Source organism: Gadus chalcogrammus, chromosome 12 (genome assembly GCF_026213295.1).
Source record: "Gadus chalcogrammus isolate NIFS_2021 chromosome 12, NIFS_Gcha_1.0, whole genome shotgun sequence".
NCBI lineage: Eukaryota > Metazoa > Chordata > Actinopteri > Gadiformes > Gadidae > Gadus > Gadus chalcogrammus.
This window is the reverse complement of record NC_079423.1, coordinates 12397655-12406020: the sequence shown is the minus strand read 5'-3', so window position 1 is coordinate 12406020 and position 8366 is coordinate 12397655. Positions and strand designations below refer to the sequence as shown.

Here is an 8366-nt window from a genome sequence, read left to right as displayed (position 1 = left end):
GTATGTTGCTTAAATCCTCCAAAGCGGTTGGCAGTAAACATCAGGTCACGGTACGCCACGGTAGGCCACGGAGTCAATGAGCTCGAGTTGAAAAAGAAACAGCTTACAGCACCTGGTATACCCAGGCGGTCTCCCATCCAAGTACTAACCAGGCCCGACCCTGCTTAGCTTCCGAGATCAGACGAGATCGGGCGTGTTCAGGGTGTTATGGCCGTAAGCAATTAGTGCAGGCGCAAAACCAGGTTTTATACAGTAGCACATAAGGAGTGAGAAAGCTGCTGAGGCTCGACGTTACACTTTTACAAAAACAATCATTAGTTAGATATAAACGGCAGTAATTGATTCAGTAGGACTCCTTATCCATGTAAACGATCATTGTGACATCTGAATTCATTAATTATCTGAAATACACTGCGTGTGCGTGTGATGTTAAATGTTTGAACCAAGGTTAACGGTTAAAGTGTCAGAGAATGGTTGGTGATTTTTTGACGTCCTCCCATGATCTGAAGTGAGCGTGCGTGTTTGTGTTGGTGAAAGTTTAAGAAATGTACAACTGTCGTTTCAGCTCTCTGGTGCTCCCTGCTGGCAGTATCACTATACTGTCCTCATGTTTAACAAAAATAGTTTTGAGAGACGTTGTCAGTTTTTGTATGTTGCTTAAATCCTCCAAAGCGGTTGGCAGTAAACATCAGGTCACGGTACGCCACGGTAGGCCACGGAGGCAATGAGCTCGAGTTGAAAAAGAAAAAGCTTACAGCACCTGGTATTCCCAGGCGGTCACCCATCCAAGTACTATCCAGGCCCGACCCTGCTTAGCTTCCGAGATCAAACGAGATCGGGCGTGTTCAGGGTGGTATGGCCGTAAGCAATTAGTGCAGGCGCAAAACCAGGTTTTATACAGTAGCACATAAGGAGTGAGAAAGCTGCTGAGGCTCGACGTTACACTTTTACAAAAACAATCATTAGTTAGATATAAACGGCAGTAATTGATTCAGTAGGACTCCTTATCCATGTAAACGATCATTGTGACATCTGAATTCATTAATTATCTGAAATACACTGCGTGTGCATGTGATGTTAAATGTTTGAACCAAGGTTAACGGTTAAAGTGTCAGAGAATGGGTGTTGATTTTTTGACGTCCTCCCATGATCTGAAGTGAGCGTGCGTGTTTGTGTTGGTGAAAGTTTAAGAAATGTACAACTGTCGGTTCAGCTCTCTGGTGCTCCCTGCTGGCAGTATCACTATACTGTCCTCATGTTTCACAAAAATAGTTTTGAGAGACGTTGTCAGTTTTTGTATGTTGCTTAAATCCTCCAAAGCCGTAGGTAGTAAACATCAGGTCACGGTACGCCACGGAGTCAATGAGCTCGAGTTGAAAAAGAAAAAGCTTACAGCACCTGATATTCCCAGGCGGTCTCCCATCCAAGTACTAACCAGGCCCGACCCTGCTTAGCTTCCGAGATCAGACGAGATCGGGCGTGTTCAGGGTGGTATGGCCGTAAGCAATTAGTGCAGGCGCAAAACCAGGTTTTATACAGTAGCACATAAGGAGTGAGAAAGCTGCTGAGGCTCGACGTTACACTCTTACAAAAACAATCATTAGTTAGATATAAACGGCAGTAATTGATTCAGTAGGACTCCTTGACAGACTGCACCAAAATGCAACAGAGGGTGGCTTTAATTGAAACGAGACTAGCAGCATTAGAAAAATGCAAAGGACCCCTACAGGATACAGTGCCGATGGGTGAGTTTGCTGAGCTCACTCAGATACAGCAAGATGATCAAAGCTACACTGTATCCTTCCCGAAGCTGGACAAGAGAGAGACAGTTCCAGCTGCGTTTCACTGGCACAGAGTCGGCGCTAAGCCAAAACAACATACCAAAGTGAATCAACAAGATCACTCAACGCCAAATGCTAAACTACCCAAAGCTAAAGTTATCAGCCGGATTAGCCCGTCACTGAAATTAACCCTGCCACTGAAGAACCGGTTCCTGCCACTTCAAGAGTCCACGAACGAGCCTGCCACCCATGCACCCCTGAGCCCCGAGATGCGTCCGGACGGGCAGTGCGGACAGAGACGGAACATGAACAGTCGCCATGGAGGCGAGCTGCGCATGCCTCGGCCACCTGTGCACCCCTGACCCCTGAAATGTGTCCGGACAGACGGTACGGACAGACATGGAACAACCAGTCGCCACGGAGGCGGGCTGCGCGTGTGTCTGCCACCGTCCAACAAGGGCCCATCTCAGAGGAAGCAGATGAACCAGACACTCTGATTATAGGAGACTCAACCATCAAGGATATAACCGGTAAGAAGATCAAAACATGCTTCTTCCCAAATGGAATTGTTAGTGATATCAACCATAAACTAGCCAAAGTCATATTGGAGAACCCCAAAATCTCACAGATTATTGTGCATGCAGGATTTAATGATGTTCAAAGAGAACAGTCAGAACTTCTGAAGAGGGATTACACTGATCTATGGATACACTGGACAAAATACACATCAACTCATTCATCAGTGGACCCATACCATCAGTTGACAGGGGAATAAACAGATTCAGTCGTCTACTTGCACTGAATACATGGCTTTCCAGAGTCTGCAATGAAAGAGGAAGGGGCTTTATTGACAATTTCAACTTATTCTGGGGGCGCAAATATCTTTTCAGAGCAGATGGCCTACACCCAAACAGGTTAGGCTCAAAACTGTTGAGGGACAATCTTCTCTTCTCGCTTTACGCACAGGCCACAATCTTGCCATGGTCTGACGCACAGGCCGCAATCAGAGCACTGGTTGAGAAGAAGCGAGACTACAGCCTCCCCCACACATCTACTCTGCCACTATCTGACACACAGATAGCAGACAGCCCACAGACCTTGAAGAGAGACAACAGCCCGCCCGACACCATCAACACTGTGCCTTCCCCAATCGCTGATGCTGGCTTGACGAGGAACGGCCTCCCCCCTCCTCTGCATTACAGACCAAAGACCTTGAAGAGAGACAACAGCCTGCCCGACACCATGGACACCGTGCCCTCCCCCATCGCTGATGCTGGCTTGGCGAGGAACGGCCACCCCCCTCCTCATCTCTCCCATAGCCACAACAACTCCAGCTCCACTGTCTCCTCCCTTTGCGATTTTCCAGCTGAATTTAAGAAACAGGAATATGTAGGCATCAAACTTGCATCTGTGTCAATGATAGCATCGCCAGGTCATTCCCACAGGCTGATAACACCAAAGCGGAGGGCGCCCCAGCCCCCCGCCCCCCTGTACTGATAGTAGTCCTGAGTATTACTGAGACAAAAAAGGGTTCAGCCGTAGACAAAGTATAAAGGACGTTTCGCATAATCTGCTGAACCCAAGGTTGCCTATGTCAAAACATGGCAACTTTTGCATTCCTGCTGTAACCACTAAGAGAGTAAACAAAGGGAAACGTAGACACACTGCTAACCTCACAAATCTCATGCATATTTCCTCAAACCAAAAACAACCTTAAAGCCTATCAACAACACCATCAAGATGGGTCTACTTAATGTTAGGTCTCTTAATAACAAATCATTTTTAGTTAATTGATTTTATTACCACCTCTAAACTGGATTTTATGTTTTTAACTGAAACATGGCTGGAACAAAATAACAGTGCAACCGTTCTGATAGAGACAGCTCCTCCCAACTATAACTTTTTTGATGCATGTAGATCTGGAAAAGAGGTGGAGGGGTTGCTGTTATATTTAAAAATGATTTTCAGGGGAAACAGATGTTATTTGGTGATTTTTTCATCATTCGAATACCTTTGTGCTGTATTGAAATGCTCCCCCAGAGTTCTCCTATTAATTATTTACAGGCCACCCACATACTCTGCAAATTTTTTCGATGAATTCACAGAATTATTGTCTAGCATCTCCACAGACTTTGACTGTCTAGTTATAACTGGTGACTTCAATTTTCATACTGATGATTTGAATGACAAGTGTGCAAAAAAACTTTTTACCATTTTGGACACATTTGAACTGTCCCAACATGTGAAAGAGACTACTCATTGTAAGGGCCACACTCTAGACCTGGTTATCACAAAGGGCCTCAATGTTTCTGATCTCTCTGTGACTGAATCCTTCCTTGTCTGACCACTTTTGTGTTTTCTTTAATATATCGTTTATTCCCGACATACAGACAAAATCAAATACTTGTCAAAAACGGTATATTCAATGAAGAATCGTATGTACTTTTTAGAAAGGCCATCTCCTTACTACCACCTCTCAACCCATGTTCTGCTGATGATCTTGTAGAAAACTTTAATTTGAAAATTTTGAAAATCATGGATGTCATTGCACCTTATAAGGTTAAAACGATTTCTGGAAAGCAAAAGGCACCCTGGAGAAAAGCTGCCTCTGTAACAGCACAGAAAAAAGAATGCAGGAAGGTTGAACGCATCTGGCGTAAAAACAAAACTTCAAATTTCACCATGATATCTACAAAGAGAGCCTCCGTGCCTACAATTCAGACTTAAAAGTGCTAGAGAAACATTTTTCTCCAATATCATTAAATCCAATAATAATAATGCAAAAACCCTATTTGCAACTGTTGACAGACTGACCAACCCCCCAACACAAATTCCACCTGATCTCCATTCCACGCAGAAATGCAATGAGTTTGCAGCTTTTTATACTGATAAAATTGAAGGCATCAGACGCGCCATCAATATCTCCACTTAAAATACAAAAATGTTGGACTACCACCCTGTTCAGGCAAAAGTAACGTGGCAGGGATGGCATGCTTTAATGTTATTGACTCTAAAACTCTTGTGGAAACTGTTACACAACTAAAGCCATCCACCTGTTGCCTTGATTCTTTACCTACCAACCTCTTTAAGAATGTTTTTGACTGCCTAGCAATAGACATATTGCAGATAGTTAACAACTCTCTCCAGTCAGGCAACTTCCCAAAAGCCCTGAAAACTGCAGTTATTAAACCCCTTTAAAAAAGCGGAGCCTAGATACCTCTATTATTAACAACTACAGACCAATATCAAATCTGCCCTTCATAAGTAAAATCATTGAGAAAGTTGTCCTCCAGCAACTTAATCACTTCCTGCATCAACTGGTTGTTATGACACCTTCCAATCAGGATTTCGACCCCGGCACAGCACTGAGACCGCCCTCATTAAAGTTGTAAACGACAATCCGTCTTAACACAGACTCTGGAAAAACCTCAATACTAATGCTACTAGACCTCAGTGCTGCATTCGACACTGTAGACCATACAATACTTTTGGACAGGTTAGAAAACTGGGTGGGGCTTTCAGGCACAGTCTTAAATTGGTTCAGATCCTACCTACAAAATAGGAACTACTTTGTTTCCATCGGCGACTTTTCTATCAGAATCAACCAACGTGATGTGTGGAGTCCCACAAGGTTCGATCTTAGGACCCTCTTTATTCAACATCTACATGCTCCCACTAGGGCAAATCATGCATAATAACAATATTGACCATCATTGCTATGCTGATGACACGCAAATCTATGTATCGCTATCACCAAATGACTATCGGCCCATAGATCTGCTGTGCCAGTGCATTGAGCAAGTGAAAGACTGGATGTGCCGAAATTTCCTTCAGCTAAATGAGGATAAAACAGAGATAATTGTATTTGGTGCTAAACGGAAAGGCTTAAAGTAACCCAACACCTTCACTCTCTGTCCCTGAAACCTCAATCAAAGCCAGAACCTAGGGGTTATCATGGATTCTGATTTACATTTCGAAAGTCACATCAAATCAGTTACAAATCTGCATATTATCACCTTAAAAATGTAGCAAGACTTAGAGGGCTCATGTCCACAGAAGACTTACAAAAACTTGTACATGCCTTTATCACTAGTAAGCTTGATTACTGCAATGGTCTCCTTACAGGTCTCCCAAAACAAACTCTAAGGAAGCTTCAGCTTGTTCAGAATGCTGCTGCTAGAGTATTAACAAAGACCAAAAAATTTGAACATATTACACCAATTCTTAAATCGTTACATGGCTTCCTGTAGGTCCGAGAATTGATTTTAAAATCATGTTGCTAACCTATAAATCCCTACATGGTTTAGGCCCAAAATATTTAACTGATATGCTTCCACTACATAAGCCTTCTAGAACACTAAGATCTTCTGAGACCAATCTGTTAATTATCCCCCGAGTAAACACGAAACATGGGAAAGCAGGATTTAGTTACTATGCAACAAATAGCTGGAATAAACTCCCTGAGGATTTAAGACTTGCCCCAACTCTGAGCACCTTCAAAACAAGATTGAAGACTTTTATGTTTGCTTTAGCTTTCTGCTAAATCTTAAATACTTTAGCTTTATTTTACTAAAATGCCTTTTTAACTCACTTTCAATTTTACTTACTAAAAAGCCTTTTTAACTTTCTATTTTACTAATTTCTTTGCATATGTTTTCTTTTCTTTTTAATGAATAACAATGTTTATATGTGAAGCACTTTGAGTCTGCCTTGTGTATGAAAAGTGCTATATAAATAAAGTTGCCTTGCCTTGCCTTGCCTTGCCTTATCCATGTAAACGATCATTGTGACATCTGAATTCATTAATTATCTGAAATACACTGCGTGTGCGTGTGATGTTAAATGTTTGAAACCAAGGTTAACGGTTAAAGTGTCAGAGAATGGGTGGTGATTTTTGACGTCCTCCCATGATCTGAAGTGAGGGTGCGTGTTTGTGTTGGTGAAAGTTTAAGAAATGTACAACTGTCGGTTCAGCTCTCTGGTGCTCCCTGCTGGCAGTATCACTATACTGTCCTCATGTTTCACAAAAATAGTTTTGAGAGACGTTGTCAGTTTTTGTATGTTGCTTAAATCCTCCAAAGCGGTTGGCAGTAAACATCAGGTCACGGTACGCCACGGAGTCAATGAGCTCGAGTTGAAAAAGAAAAAGCTTACAGCACCTGGTATTCCCAGGCGGTCTCCCATCCAAGTACTAACCAGGCCCGACCCTGCTTAGCTTCCGATATCAGACGAGATCGGGTGTGTTCAGGGTGGTATGGCCGTAAGCAATTAGTGCAGGCGCAAAACCAGGTTTTATACAGTAGCACATAAGGAGTGAGAAAGCTGCTGAGGCTCGACGTTACACTCTTACAAAAACAATCATTAGTTAGATATAAACGGCAGTAATTGATTCAGTAGGACTCCTTATCCATGTAAACGATCATTGTGACATCTGAATTCATTAATTATCTGAAATACACTGCGTGTGCGTGTGATGTTAAATGTTTGAACCAAGGTTAACGGTTAAAGTGTCAGAGAATGGGTGGTGATTTTTTGACGTCCTCCCATGATCTGAAGTGAGCGTGCGTGTTTGTGTTGGTGAAAGTTTAAGAAATGTACAACTGTCGGTTCAGCTCTCTGGTGCTCCCTGCTGGCAGTATCACTATACTGTCCTCATGTTTCACAAAATAGTTTTGAGAGACGTTGTCAGTTTTTGTATGTTGCTTAAATCCTCCAAAGCGGTTGGCAGTAAACATCAGGTCACGGTAGGCCACGGAGGCAATGAGCTCGAGTTGAAAAAGAAAAAGCTTACAGCACCTGGTATTCCCAGGCGGTCTCCCATCCAAGTACTAACCAGGCCCGACCCTGCTTAGCTTCCGAGATCAGACGAGATCGGGCGTGTTCAGGGTGGTATGGCCGTAAGCAAATAGTGCAGGCGCAAAACCAGGTTTTATACAGTAGCACATAAGGAGTGAGAAAGCTGCTGAGGCTCGACGTTACACTTTTACAAAAACAATCATTAGTTAGATATAAACGGCAGTAATTGATTCAGTAGGACTCCTTATCCATGTAAACGATCATTGTGACATCTGAATTCATTATTATCTGAAATACACTGCGTGTGCGTGTGATGTTAAATGTTTGAACCAAGGTTAACGGTTAAAGTGTCAGAGAATGGGTGGTGATTTTTTGACGTCCTCCCATGATCTGAAGTGAGCGTGCGTGTTTGTGTTGGTGAAAGTTTAAGAAATGTACAACTGTCGGGTCAGCTCTCTGGTGCTCCCTGCTGGCAGTATCACTATACTGTCCTCATGTTTCACAAAAATAGTTTTGAGAGACGTTGTCAGTTTTTGTATGTTGCTTAAATCCTCCAAAGCGGTTGGCAGTAAACATCAGGTCACGGTACGCCACGGTAGGCCACGGAGGCAATGAGCTCGAGTTGAAAAAGAAAAAGCTTACAGCACCTGGTATTCCCAGGCGGTGTCCCATCGAAGTACTAACCAGGCCCGACCCTGCTTAGCTTCCGAGATCAAACGAGAACGGGCGTGTTCAGGATGGTATGGCCGTAAGCAATTAGTGCAGGCGCAAAACCAGGTTTTATACAGT

At 43.2% G+C, this 8366-nt stretch overlaps 6 non-coding genes across 6 annotated transcripts; all 6 read right to left on the bottom strand.

The window, feature by feature from the left end:
- Positions 1 to 100: 100 nt before the first annotated feature.
- On the bottom strand, positions 101 to 219 carry LOC130394757 (5S ribosomal RNA). The gene has a single exon (XR_008897885.1). It is a non-coding gene; the product is annotated as a 5S ribosomal RNA (ribosomal RNA).
- Positions 220 to 748: 529 nt separating this feature from the next.
- On the bottom strand, positions 749 to 867 carry LOC130399522 (5S ribosomal RNA). Its single transcript, XR_008902028.1, has one exon. It is a non-coding gene; the product is annotated as a 5S ribosomal RNA (ribosomal RNA).
- Positions 868 to 1386: 519 nt separating this feature from the next.
- Positions 1387 to 1505, bottom strand: LOC130399791 (5S ribosomal RNA). Its single transcript, XR_008902289.1, has one exon. It is a non-coding gene; the product is annotated as a 5S ribosomal RNA (ribosomal RNA).
- Positions 1506 to 6928: 5423 nt separating this feature from the next.
- LOC130400004 (5S ribosomal RNA) lies at positions 6929 to 7047 on the bottom strand. Its single transcript, XR_008902492.1, has one exon. It is a non-coding gene; the product is annotated as a 5S ribosomal RNA (ribosomal RNA).
- A 518-nt stretch (positions 7048 to 7565) lies between these two features.
- LOC130399475 (5S ribosomal RNA) lies at positions 7566 to 7684 on the bottom strand. Its single transcript, XR_008901984.1, has one exon. It is a non-coding gene; the product is annotated as a 5S ribosomal RNA (ribosomal RNA).
- A 528-nt stretch (positions 7685 to 8212) lies between these two features.
- On the bottom strand, positions 8213 to 8331 carry LOC130395152 (5S ribosomal RNA). The gene has a single exon (XR_008898240.1). It is a non-coding gene; the product is annotated as a 5S ribosomal RNA (ribosomal RNA).
- Between the last annotated feature and the right edge of the window lie 35 nt (positions 8332 to 8366).